Source organism: Canis lupus, chromosome 22 (genome assembly GCF_048164855.1).
Source record: "Canis lupus baileyi chromosome 22, mCanLup2.hap1, whole genome shotgun sequence".
Lineage (NCBI taxonomy): Eukaryota > Metazoa > Chordata > Mammalia > Carnivora > Canidae > Canis > Canis lupus.
In genome coordinates, this window is record NC_132859.1 from 30,653,272 (window position 1) to 30,667,989 (window position 14,718).

At 36.6% G+C, this 14,718-nt stretch overlaps 1 protein-coding gene across 5 annotated transcripts in view; it reads right to left on the minus strand.

Moving 5' to 3' along the window:
* ZNF385D (zinc finger protein 385D) overlaps positions 1-14,718 on the minus strand; it is an 897,042-nt gene that overhangs the window by 100,117 nt on the left and 782,207 nt on the right. The window lies entirely within an intron of this gene.

Consider the following 14,718-nt stretch of genomic DNA (forward strand, 5'->3'; position numbering starts at 1 on the left):
CATCTGTGGCAACTGTCAGAGTTAATGCAACAGAAAAATGTATGTCTATCTGTTCCTGTTTTGTTAGGTGTGGAGAACGATTATTGTGGAACTGTGAATCAATTCAAAGAATTATTAGAATAAGAATAAAGGGAAATTGTTCTAATAGGTAAAAAATTAGAAAAGGAAAGATACATCCACTTTGGGTTTTTTAATGTTATTCTTTGAGCTTAGCTTTGTATACTGTGGAGAAAAGTTGGTAGTCTAAGTTATTTGACTTTGAATATTAAACTAGAAACTCTCTAACCCATGATGTACCTCTTTTTTAAAGATTTCTATTTATTTATTCATGAGAGACACAGCAAGAGAGGCAAAAGACATAGGCAGAGGGAGAGGCAGGCCCCCTGCGGGGAGCCTGATATAAGACTGGATTCCCAGGATCTTGTGATTACAACCTGAGCCAAAGGCAGATGCTCAACCACTGAGCCACCCAGGTGCCCCCCATGATGTACCTCTAACTAGTCACTTTGACTTATGCTCACTGTTCCACATGAGCTAATATCCACAGAGGAAACAAAATGAAATTGTGCCACTCATATCTATTTGTAATCTTGCTTTTCCCTGACCACAGGTCATTGCTTGTCAACCCTTAGTTTTCTTAGATACATAGCTATCTATATTATTGATAAACATGAGTCTGTGGTAGAGAAGATAGGGTTTCAGTTGGGATTAGGAAAATACCACGAATTCTCTGCAATCACAACAGGGAGCTGGAGCTATTAAAGCTCAATATTCACTTATATTCTCTAAGATTAGGTGCTGCCAGAGCCCTTGATCATCCTAAATCTTTCTGGGGATAAAACACTGACAACTCATCTGGAAATACAGTGCCCTTCTTTTTCATTTACTATTGCCCTCAATGGACATATGGATATTTTACATTATTGGGCATTCATCTTAATTGTTGATGTGGTACATGATAGAAGAGCCTAACGATGTGTTTGGTATTAAGATACCAAGAAAAGTCGGGATCCACTGTGAAGCCATCTAATGTACATGGACAGACCAAATATTTTGATATCAGGAAATGAATCAAGCTCACAGGAGGAAGACCATATTCATTCACTAAGGGTGAATTAGGGCAGAGGGAGTTTCTTCCATCTCTCCTAAGAATGTCTCCATTCCTTGTCATGGGGTGTGGGCTTTTCTGGTTTGAGTATGAAAGAAGAGGAAGACAAACTGGGGGAGGACTGGCATATTATAAACCTTGGGTGAAATGAAGCTTCAAGACATATTTACATCTGAGGTAAGCATCATGATATTCACTTAGCCATCAACTTACGCACTCAATAAATATTTATTAAGCACTATATGTCAGGCACTGCTCTAACTACTTGATAAAACACTGAACCAACACAAAAACGATCTTTGCCCCAACAGGGCTTATTTTTTTTAAAAGATTTTATTTCTTTATTCATGAGAGATAGAGAGAGAGGCAGAGACCCGGGCAGAGGGAGAAGCAGGCTCCATGCAGGAAACCCCATGTGGGACTCAATCCTGGGACTCCAGGATCATACCCTAGCCCGAAGGCAGACACTCAGCCACTGAGCTACCCAGGTGTCCCAAGAGCTTCTATTCTAATTAGTAGTGGACAATAAATATAATAAATAGGTAAACTGTGAAGTATATTAGGATATGATTAATTATTAGGGGAAAAACCATTGGTAAGGAGTAGGAATGACAGGGGTTGAAATCCTAAACATAGTGGCTGCATCATAAGGTGGTAACATTTGAATAAAGTTGAAAAAATAAATGTGGAAATCTGAGAAAATAGAATTCCAGGCAGAGAGAGAGAGAGAGAGTCCATACAAGAATCTAGAAGTAGGAACAAGCCTGGTGTATTCAGGATATAGTAAGGACAGGTTTGGAACTAGTTTGAGGTAAACGAAGTACTTGCTTCAGGAGAAAAATTTAAGGGGATACTAAAAACTCCATGATCAAAATGAACAATATTTTCATGCAATATATTTTTTAAATTAAAATCAATAGCAAAAACTCCATGGTGGACAACATAGCAAAATTTTACAGAAGATAGAATCTGACCCTGTACTTAACCCTGCCTCATTCACCTGGTTCCAGTAAAATTTACCTACAAAAGCAGGTGGCCAGCCTGTGGGCCACAGTTTGCCAATTTTGTCTTTTTACTATTGTATTTAATATTTGTTCTGATTGCTCAGTTTTTCAGCAACCCTTAAATTTTGCACCTAAGTGCCTCACTTGCCTTACCTAGTCCCAGCTCTGCAAAAGAGGCCAGTGAAGCTGTAAAGGAGGAAGTGAGGGGGTCTCTATGGGAGGGAATGAGGTCACAAAGACCTCTGAAGGCCACATTATATAGGGCTGTATAACCATTCTAAGGATTTTTCCTTTTAACCTAAGTGAAACATACCACATTGGAGGTTTTTAAATGAGAAGAACATCTGGTCTGAACTTACATTTTTAAAATGTTGAGTAAAAGGAGTAGAAGCAGTGAGAATAATTAAGAGGATGTTTATAGTAATCTAAATGAGAGATAATGGATGGTGGTTTGGACCAGTGTGGTAGTGTGAAAGTGGTGGAGAGCAATCAGATTCTAGATATATTTTGGAGGTAGAACTTACATAATCTGCGTAGTATTGAATATAGGGTGTGAGAGAAGAAGAAAAGATAATTCCAATATTTTTACCAGATGAACCAGAAACATGGAGCTGCTATGATCTGAGAAATGCTATCTATGAAACAGGTTTAGGGAACGAGCCACAGCCTATAGTTTTGAACATTTTAGATCTGAGGTATCTACTAGCTGACCAACTGAAGATACTATATAAACCATTGATATTCAAATATGAAGTTGAAGAAAAGATTTTAGCTGAAGAAATAAATATGGATTCCATCTTGAAATCTATATAGTTAACTTATTCGCCTCCTCCACTCCCAGATACTGAAGTCATCTTCTGTAAACTAGAATTGAGGAACTTTATAGAGAATACATGTCTTCATGAGATAGAACTATGTTAGTGTCTACTCTTCAAGACTCTTCAGTAGTCTAGGAGTTTGTTTAAAAACAACAACAACAAAAATCCCCTTGGTTTCTATACCTTTGGTGGAATCTCTGTTTTCCACTGAGGTTTTAATTCTCAGCATTTTTTTTAAATGTAAAGATTGAAAATGTGTTTTAAATTAGAGGGGATTACATGGTAAAATTTTAGTAATTAGATCCCATCACAAATGTCTCACTTTCCAGAATCTGCATTAAATTTTCTGCCAACATGAGATGTGCTAAAGAACTACAATGTAACTAAATATCTCCACAGGGGAAACAATGGAAAAAAAAGAAAGAAACCTCTCCTCGAATTATTCAAAATAAAGATCTGTCATTTCATATCAGTCTCCAATAAACTGTAATAAATTTTCAGCCAATCTGCATGTTTTATGAATATACAAACATGGCCACTTACATGGGGCTGATTTTCAAAGTTCGGCATTAGGTTATACACTGTGGCTACTGTTTAAAAGTATAAAAATCATATGGCAGCCTAAGATGACAAGTTCCTTGTGGTAAACTATTTGACTAGCAGCATCTCTGGGCTAAGAAGAGATGAACCATCTTGACCTATTCTTCATTACAAGATCCAGTCTGCTGACTTCTAATGAGGATCCACCAAAGTGGGTGCAAATATTCTCGTTACTTGTCAAACCTACATAATAACAAAGCATCTCTTGCCTGAAGTGATCAGCTCCTATCCTGGTAAGAAAGTCAAGACCACACATCTATCAGTGAACCAGTTTGAGCTGTTAGCCCAGCTTCTCAAAACCAAATCCCATTTAGTGTTGTGAGGTTTACTTTCCTACATGGATCACTTCCTTATTAATTGATGCCATTTTCCCTTGTTTTGTTTCATGGATTAAAGTAAGAACTAATAACATTTAAATGTTGGTATCAAATGAAAAATGCAGTCTCTCTTTGTCCTCTTTCATTCAAAAATAGAAATATATTGCCATCATAGGAAATCCAGCCATAGAAGAAATTTCAGGCTTTTCTGATTTTTTTTAATATTTTTAATTTTTATTTATTTATGATAGTCACAGAGAGAGAGAGAGAGAGAGGCACAGACACAGGCAGAGGGAGGAGCAGGCTCCATGCACCGGGAGCCCGATGTGGGATTCGATCCCAGGTCTCCAGGATCTCGCCCTGGGCCAAAGGCAGGCGCCAAACCGCTGCGCCACCCAGGGATCCCCCAGGCTTTTCTGATTAATCCTTTCTAAGGGAAAGGCAGGAATTCCAAGCAAATACACACTATTTTATAATTTCATATTCCATTCAGTTTTCTTTATGCATTGCACTCTAAATGTTAAAATATCTTTTATGCTTTCCTGAATTGTTCTGGATTTTATAAAGTAATAAAATATGACAAAATGCAACAAAGAGAGAAAGTATCAAAGGACATATTAAATGTTTATTTAATCATATATTTATTCTAAATACTTTATGAAGTCAATAAATATTTTATTACAATAATGTTCTATCATTGCTCTAGTACTGCTCTGAAAATGCTCCTGTTTTAAGAAATATGAGTTGGCTTAGAGAGATAAGAAATAGTTTTACTATTTATAATACATATTACAGACACAGCTAAGAGTAAATGCTGGGATCCCTGGATAGCTCGGTGGTTTAGCATCTGCCTTCGGCTTGGGGCGTGATCCTGAAGTCCCAATATCAAGTCCCACATCAGGCTCCCTGCATGGAGCCTGCTTCTCCCTCTGCCTGTGTCTCTGCCTGTGTCTCTGCCTGTCTCTCTCTCTCTCTCTTTCTCTCTCTCTGTGTCTCTCATGAATAAATAACATCTTTTAAAAAAATAAATAAGAATAATGCTGACTTTGGGTAATTGATTTTAAAACATTTACTTCTCAATGTCTTTTAAACCATGAAGATAGCTACTTAGTGTTACTTAAAATAAGATGAAAATTAAAGATAAATGTTCCCTAGCCCAAGCCGAAACATAAAACAAACAAAAAAAAACGAACTTAGGAAACCATTAAAAATCAACAAAATTAGACTTGCAAACATTCTACTAAAACATATGCTAAACTGTTTTTTTACAGAAATACTGAATATTCATTGAATTATAATTCACATGATTTTAATTTCTACAATAACTGCATTAAGAATGGGAAAAAGTTGATAGGAAAATAGATCATAAGCCACCTTTTTGAATTAAGAAGGCAAAAGCACAATAATAATAACAATACAGTGCAAATTACCAGCCAAACCTTGAGGGCTATTTCAGGAGAATATTTCATATGAGAGAGAAGAGTTAAAGATAGACATGACAACTCAATGAGACCCAAATGTAAATGATAAAACCATCGACAAAAGCCTTGAAGGGAAACGCTTTCCCCATCGAGGGATGATTTCTACTGGCCTCCAGGTGTAATATCATGTGCACTGATGAGCTGATCAACAGAACAGAACTTCTACCCAGCTGTAATCAAGAGTGATTGATGGTTGGGACAAAAAAGTTGATTATCATGACAAGTTCGCTGATGCAGAGAAAATAAGCTCTGCTTGGGAAATGGATAAAAAACCTGTTAAGAGACTACCTTCTGAAACCTTATTTATAAAGGCGTCTATGAGAAGGTGTAAGTTGTACAGAGGGATCGGATATTCCGATACACCTGATAAGAATAAATTTGCCATACCTGGACCTCAACAGATTTCCTAGGTAAGGAATTTAAAGGCTCATTTAGGCCCAGTAAAAAGTAAACCACATACACTCAGTGTTACCTGTGCAATTCTTAAAAGTTATCTCTCTGCTTCTCAAAGTATTACTGAAAATCACACATGGACACAGAAAATTAAACTTTCATAGCACACCATGCCTCCATTTGCCCTCCTCAGCTCCCTCCTCACAAGGAATAAACTCTCCAAATGACTGCAACCTTTACCACTATCACATTCAATTAACATCAAAACATAGATTTGGACTGAGACAACAGATCCCAGAGGCAGTATTTTGCATTTAAAATGAGGTTTGGCAGGCTTGAAAAAGGTGAATCTGGGCCAGAATGTTTGGTGTACTACGGTGTTCTAAAACAGACCATACAGAGATCTAGAGAGTATGAAGGAATACATCCATTTTCTCAACTTCTGGTTCTAATGTCTTCGAAGAAATTCTAGCACCACAATCCAACGCAGTGTGCAATTTATAGCATGCCTGGTACAACTTCAATCTCCTTAAACTTGCAATAAAACCAAATAGCCACTCTTAAACTAGTCATCACAAGAAACTTTTAGTGTGAAGGAGGTAAATTGAATGGGTATGTTCATTTCATCTATAATCTTTGGCCATGTGAATCCTTGGAAAAGGTAAAATGACTCTAGTTAATTATACAGATATTAGGACTCAACAAAAGAGACAACACATAGCAAGAGCTAGGAAAGCCAGGATACAAAGGGACACAAAATCCAAAATGACAAAAGAATAGATACTAACATGAATTATCTTTTTCTTAAATTCCTTTGTTCCTCTGCCCAGGAACGAATTCTTCTACTGTCCTAGTTTTCAGGGCCATGGCAAAACTTATGGTTTATTAAATGCTGAATAAACTATATGACATATAACAAAAAGGGCAAGTGAAGGGCACCTGGGTAGCACTGTCAGTTAAGCATCCAACTCTTGGTTTAGGCTCAAATTGTGATCTCAGGTGTCCTGAGATCCAGACCTACCTCAGACTCTATGCTCAGGTGGAGAGTCTACTTCTCTCTCTGGCCCTCCCCACCCTCCCCCACCCCATTCTCACCACTGCATGTGCTTTTTTCTCTCTCTCTCCAATAAATAAATCGTATTTATTTTTTTAAAAGATTTTACTTATTTATTCATGAGAGACACAGAGAGAGAAGCAGAGACACAAGCAGAGGGAGAAGCAAGCTCCCTGCAGGGAGCCCGATGCGGGACTCAATCCCAAGACCCCGGGATCATAACCTGAGCTGAAGGCAGATGCTCAACCCCTGAGCCACCCAGGCATCCCCAAATAAATAAATCTTAAACACACACACACACACACACACACACACAGACTTCTTGCTTCACCACATTCTACCTTCCTTTCATTGTGTCCTTCCATGCTTTGCCTACTCTTCTGGAAACTCTGTTTTCAATAGGTGTTGGATAAAACACACTCTCAGCACAGATTCTCTCCTCCCCTCTTCAACACTTAGTATGATCATATTGTCCTTTAAGTGGCTCTCAATTTTGAAAAGTATTTCTACACTCCGGCAGTTTGTACTTCTAGAAGTTTAGTAATGAGCATATCCACCTTGATTAACCTCTGTATTGTGTGTAGAACTCAAGTGACCAATTGTCTTAGCTGAAAACTGTCAGCTGATGCCAATGCAAACCTCAAAATAAATTTCTCTTAGGGCATGTCACCTGATATGACAAATAAAAGCCTATGCTGGGACTTAAGAGCTCTGTTTCAGCTGTTTCAACAGCTTAGTGACCTTGAATAAGTCAGCTGAGATGCTCACCTTTGGTTTTTCCATCTCTACAATCTCTAAAATGGAGAGAATGACTTCTTAGATATAACTAAGTCCTAAAACACAACAGTTCTCTGAGGTAGTCCATAGAAATAACAAATATCATTCTGATTTCCAGAAGTTATATAACACATCTGCTCATGATATCTTACATCAACTTCTCTTTCTAGAGAAGATGGTAAATTTTTCTATGTCTAAGAGAATCTGATAGAAAAGTGAATTTTATTATTATGTTTCTCTTTGTTTATAGAGGAAAAAAAGCACAGAGAAAGATAGACTCTTTTACAAAGAGTTCTCTTTTCTCAGTCCCTTACCCTTCATTCCATCCACAGATGAAACTCTGGACTATCAAAGCCTGATTCAGAGAGTCCCAAAATATCCCAATGTTGAAGTTTTATTTTTAAAAGCCTGCCAAAGAAGCACGATGCTTAAATAGGTTCCTGTGCTCTTGACTGGCTCATTTTCTCCTGAAATCTCGAACAGCCAGACTCAATATTTCTTGCCTAGTCCTTCTGTTCCAAGTTTTGTTTCTGAGAATTCCTGACAGAGCTGTAGGCTCCATTAAGGAAGTAGATGGGTGTGAGGCTGAGCGATGAAATGGGGCCCAAATGCACACTCAGAGCATGAGCCCTCCAAAAGGGATGTGCCAGGCACTTGCTTCAAATACATCCAAACCTATAGTCCCATCACCACATGCCTCAAAGCTCGCTCCTCACACAAGGGTGACGTGACTGCAACTAAACCCCATCAGGCCCCAGACATGCCTCTTTGTACCCAAGCTGAATGGCCCTGTCATAGAAATACTTTTGAAGAAGAAAAAGCACTAAGTGGGAAGGCCAGAGTGCGCAGGCCAAAGCTCTAAATAGCTCTGTGAATCTTGAAGACGAACAGGAGACACTCTCTTATGAAAGAGATGTTTCAAAGCTGCCTAAAATTTAATTTCTAACTGGGTCCCTCAGAAAATCCTTTGGGACTTAGCAGCAGTGGCAACAGGCTTAGAGAGGTGGAGAGTTTCTAAGAAATCCAGCTCTGCCAGGGACAAGTTGACCCTGCAGTTTTTAAAAGGTAAAAGGTAAAGATTTATGAGGATTGAGAACCTCAAATCAACACAGAAATACACTAAACACAGGCACTTTCAGCAGTGTAGATTCCTTTAAGCACTTTTCTGAAAGATAGATATTTTCCAGCTTCAATATTTCTGAAGAAGTAATTTAGCATTCAGAGAATAAAACAATGATAACCCCATTATTTGTTCCATAACATAAAAATGACCTTTCCATTTCATTTGCTATACGGTTTACAATCCAATTGCCTATGTGTTCTATTTTATAATCCTTAGAACATGGCTATAAGGAATGGCTATTCATTTTATTTTTAAAAATTTTTAAAAAATATTTTATTTATTTATTCCTTTGAGGGAGAAAAAGAGAGAGAGCAAGAGAGAGCACGCATGAGCTGGGGGGAGAGGCAGAAGGAGAGGGATAGGGAGAAGTAGGCTTCCTGCTGAGCAGGGAGCTGGACTAAGACTAGATTCAGGATTGATCTCAGGACTCCGGGTTCACGACCTGAGCTTAAGGCAGATTCTCAACCATCTGAGCCGCCCAGGTATCCTTGGCTTTTCATTTTAAATAAGGTGATTATGGAAACTGTAAATTCAACAAAGAGCCCCAAGACATATGGCCAATCAAAAAAATTGGCAGATCTAGACAAGAGGTTGTCTAAATCCTGATCCAGTGATTTTCCTACCATTACACTCAGCTTCCTTGGATGCTGTTTTCAGATTTGGGGTTAGGTGCACATCCCCATGAACAGATTTTTATTAACCCTTACTGTAGGATATGCAATAAAATATTGAAATCTGAATAAGGCAACTGTATCTATGAACTCTCCTGGGCATGTTTTGAGGCTGCAGATACTGTCAGAAAGAGGCAGGAAATGTTTAGAAAACTGCAACTGAGGCCTTCAAAAAGCAATTTATAATTCAGGATAAAATATGTGTGGGTTTTTTTTTTTTTTAAAGCCTCAGTAGGGTAGTAGATGCAACAATTCCTTTTTATTTTATAAAATTTAAGCATTATTAAACAGGAAATTTGGAAAATAAAATTGGGAAGAAATAAGAATAGTTCTTAACTTCAGTACAACCACGATTAGTTTTTTTCTCTCCCTCTGAGTAGTATTTCCTTTTAATATCAACACACACAAATAATGCAGATTTAGTATTTAAAAGAAATGTCTTAGGTTGTGATGATACAAAAGTATAATTATCTAATTTGGTTATTTGGTAGGAAAAAATGTTCCTTTTAGCAACTTCAACACTATCTTGCTTCATTTGGTTACAGAGGTTAACCCAGAGATATAAATTAAATTCAAACATATTGCTTAATTTTACTACATTCATGGGTTCTAAATTGTAGAAAAACAATAATGATTTCTATTTTATAATACCATTGGGAAATATATCAGTTATATTGATGATAGTCCCAAGATCCCCTTTGGAGGGGCCTAAGGGCTTCAAGCAATGGACCTTCTAATGAGGTGGTTTTCCCTTCTGTTTTACAAAAGAGCACCTTGAGGTAATTGATGCTTGATAGTTCTGAGTCATAAAGGACATGTTGCTTCTATATTATCACTTGGTAATTTGCATTTTTACTTAAATGTTCACCATGTTTATGATAAGTTGTGTGACTGAATATGGATGATGCCATTTGAAAGTACTCACAAGCACTGGTGGGCAAGGCCTCACCCAAGTTGTAGATGACTTTCCACAGCAGCTGACACATTCAGGCCCCCTCTCTGGGAACTCACAGATCTCTAGCCACACCATTACTGTAGGATTGGCTGGAGCCTTTGATGGACTTTCCACTTTGCCTGGGCCAAACAGAGCAGTAATACTGGATAAGAGTAGACACTGAACCTGCATGACCAGTGACTGGCCAGGTAGCCTTGTATGTCTCCCACATTCTCTGTATCACAGTTTCCACATGAGAAATTAGCAAAAATTTTCTTCTGTCTCTAACATGAAATACTATTGTATGTTAATCATAGTGAAGAAATGTGTGGGAAATATCAGAAAGGGAGACAGAACGTAAAGACTGCTAACTCTGGGAAACGAACTAGGGGTGGTAGAAGGGGAGGAGGGCGGGGGGTGGGAGTGAATGGGTGACGGGCACTGGGTGTTATTCTGTATGTTAGTAAATTGAACACCAATAAAAAATAAATTAAAAAAAAATCATAGTGATTCTTTGATGCAACAACTTAATAATTTTTAGTTTGGGGCCTAAGATCTTACTTTCCACTCTATAAACAGTCATCAAGAAATCATTTGATATCTCAATAATCTTATATCCATGCTGATCTAGAAATAAGCTGTCTTTCAAAGGCACGCTTAACTTGCCCAAGCCAATGGTAATTTATACTTATTTCAAGATGCTGATAAAATAACTGGACAAATTATAAACTTTTGGTAATTAATTGGGAACTTTTTACATAACCCCTATCTGTGTTTCATGTAAATGTCAAGAAAAGTTTTTTAAGTTTTTTTTTTTTTCAAAGAAAAAGACTGTATCAGGAGAAAGCAATCTCATTTAAATAAAAATATAGTATAATATGCATTTAAAAAGATTTCTGTGGGGCCCAAAATAGAAAATGTACTATAAATGAAACAGGTATCACATAACACCAAACTACACAGATTATAATATGAAGGGTTAAAAAATAAATAAAAGCATAGAGGGAAAGAAAATTGAATTTTCGTGATGCAAAGATGAAAAGAACTACAAGCTATTATTTTCATTGGAAGGGGAAGAAGCTTTGAAATGTAAAAAGGTTCATAAGGCAAAAATACTTTCCTATGTGATTGAGGATGCAACTAAGGATACACATGAATTACAGTGTTACTTTTCCAGAATAATTTTAGGTTTAAGAATGGAAATAGGCAGATAAATTCCAGATTTACCTGGAGGGAGTAGATGCAGTTGTATTGGGATTGTAAAACTTTTTCTTGGCATTAAAATGGTCAAATATGAGATATATCTATATGTATCTATCTAGAAAATATTTGTATTTTCTCTTAGTGTGAATATTATTTTATTATATGTGGATGAAGGGGTGATAAATCCAATTGATCTTGGCACTTACTATTAAATATTTTATAAAAATAGTATTCATGGACATGACCAGTCAATAGTAAACAAATCTCATATTTCCAGCACATTAGTTCCCCTTATTGACATGATAATACTACAGAGACTTTTAAGTCTCTAAAGGAGTTTCTGCTCCTGTACTCCAACTTCACGATAATTATATTTTATTTGTAACTCATGGTAAAATGTTGCTATGTGATTTATAAACTCAATAACATTGGGTTTTCCTATTTTCTTTAAACCGCAATTTAAAAAATTAGGACTGCATAGTGAATTTACATTCAAGTTTCAAGATAAAAATGTAAAAGCAATGAATTCACATATGTCCAATTTATATAGAAAGGAATGAAGCTATACTGGGTAATTATCTGATAAATTCAATTCATCATAGAATTCAGTTCAAATCTAAGCCAAACATCCAAATGACTACCTGTGGTAGGGAGAAAAAATGATATTTAAGAATTAATCCCTGGAAACTATGAATATGTTACATTATATGACAAAGGGGGATTAAATTAGCAGATGGAGTTAGGTTGCTAATCACCTGATTTAAAAGTAGAGAAATTTTCCTGGATCATCCAGATGAATTCACTGTGATCATAAGGGTTGTGAAAAGTGGAAGAGGGAGGCAGACCAGTGAGGGTCAGAATCATTCAATGTGAGAAGGATTCAACTAGCCATTGCTTGCTCTAAATATGGAAGGGAGTCATGAACAAAAGGGAAGCCTCAAGAAGCTGGACAAGAAAGGCAAGGAACTGAATTCCCCCCCTGGAGCTGCCAGAAGGAACCTTACCCCGCCAACACTGTGATTTTAGTCAGTGATACCCATTTTTGACTTCTCACCTCCAGAACTATAAGATAATACATTTATGTTGTTTTAAACCATTAAGTTTACATGATTTATTACAGCAGCAATAGAAGATTAAGGCAGTAAGCATCTAGTGAATGGTCAAGTGTGCAGTTGCATACTTATGATCCAGACCAATTAGTCTAAATTCTCCAAATACCTCAGCTATTTTCCATGTGCCACATGCCAGACACACCTGAAAGTGAAATTGTAAGAATGAGAAGCAACGGTCCTTGATGAATACATATTGATTTCTATATCAACTTGAAACTTCATCAGCAATATAAATTGCTATTCTCTTCTGTCAAGGAAATAAAACAAGAATACATTTTATAAAATATGTAAATGCTCTTTATGTTAATGTATACCGGGTAATAATTCTAAATACTTTAAACATGACTTTGATACCAATCTACAGAATTAGAAACATTAAAAAAAAAAGGAACAACTGTCTTGAAGTGGTGACCCATAGCAGGAGATAACCAACCAAGGATTTAGCCTGGATGTGGCAGATGGTTTTCTTAAATTTAGTGGGAGATTGGGTTCAATGAGCTTGAAGTCTCTTTTTGATTCCCAGTTTACAGGAAGTGAACTTAACACAGAGGAAAATATTGACAGTGAAATTGCTGGCAGGAGGAAATATTGAAATAGCCCCCATTATTTGTAAGAAGCTCTCAACATGGCTCCTGGGAGACTTTTGCATCATTATCTGATCAGTTCCAAAGTGAAATATCAATACCATTTAAGAAGGAATGAAATCAAGAAAAAATCACTTTAAATAACAATTACAGAACTATATGATTATTCACTAAATGTTTAGAAATGACCAAATTGCAACTATTGAGTTCAGAACTCAAATTTACATGTTGAGAGGACCGCCCCTTTTTTACAACAGCTGGAAGAGATTATTATATGATATTTTTCAGTTGAAAAGATTTTTTGTTAATAAATTAAACTATGACAAATTTCTTAAAATTCAAATCAATTCAAAGCACTCAGTATTTAAAAACAAACAACAAAATAAAACAAAAAACCAAAAACCTCTCTTTCAATAAAATGCCACATGTTTAGTGTATTCTTTTTTTATATCAACAAATACCATTTAGAGTCTATGCAGGCAATCTATTCTTTTTTTAAGCCAACAAAAGAAATGGTATACAACTATCTGATGACAATACTAGTAGGTAGGAGTTCATAAGACAGTAGCAATCCTTATGCAAAATAAGATGTTCTGATAGAAGAAAAAAAGATACTTTATTTCTGTCACATCTGCTTTCTCTGCATGATTATCTCACATGCTCTTCTCATTATCAGAGAACCTAAAGGACTTACTTGCCTAGAAAGATTAAATACTGAAAGGCCTAACATTCTCCAAAATCCAGATCATTTTGGTCATCTCCACATTACACATCACCTTGTAAAATAATGGCACCGTGCAGGAGCCACTTTGACAGGCTGGGGTCCTCTGTTTTCCTAAAGTATCAACAGGTATTCTATTCCTAGTCCTTCCAACATCCCTTCTCTTTTCTGTATCTCCCAGGACCAACTCCACACCAAGGAGGTTGGGGAAGGCAGGCAGTAATTTTCAAATTGGCCATGAGCAAATTAGCTTCATTGTGATGAAACCAGAGATTTTCTGATCCCTAGAAAAGGTATGGAAGATATGAATAGCTCTCTATGAATACTTTGCAAAGCACTGGTCAGGTCCATAAATGTCTCATTTCTGTCATGTTCTCCACTTAAGTTTTATTCATCAAGGGCTCCAGTGCTTTGAGGCCTTTAGGACTCCCTATTAAAATGCTAATACTTCTAGGATAATAACTTGAGAGCTCTAACACAAATATCATTAAGAACACAAAGGGCTGATCTGGAATTGGGGACCACCAAGGCAGATAAAAAAATTTACAAAGCAAGATGTTGGCCTTGAAATATAATTTGGGAATTATCTTATATCAAAGGTATAATTTATTAAAAGGCTATTTGACTATTCCCCAAAGGGAAAGTGTATTAGCTAAATTTAGTATTCCTAAAGACTAAAAACATACCTTTAAACTGCAAGGATAAAATATTGTTAATGTATGATGTTTCCAGAGTAAACCCCCCAAAATAATATAATAAACTCTGAATTTAAAGGACATAAGGAGTTAAAATGTTATCTTTGAATTTTGACATGCTCA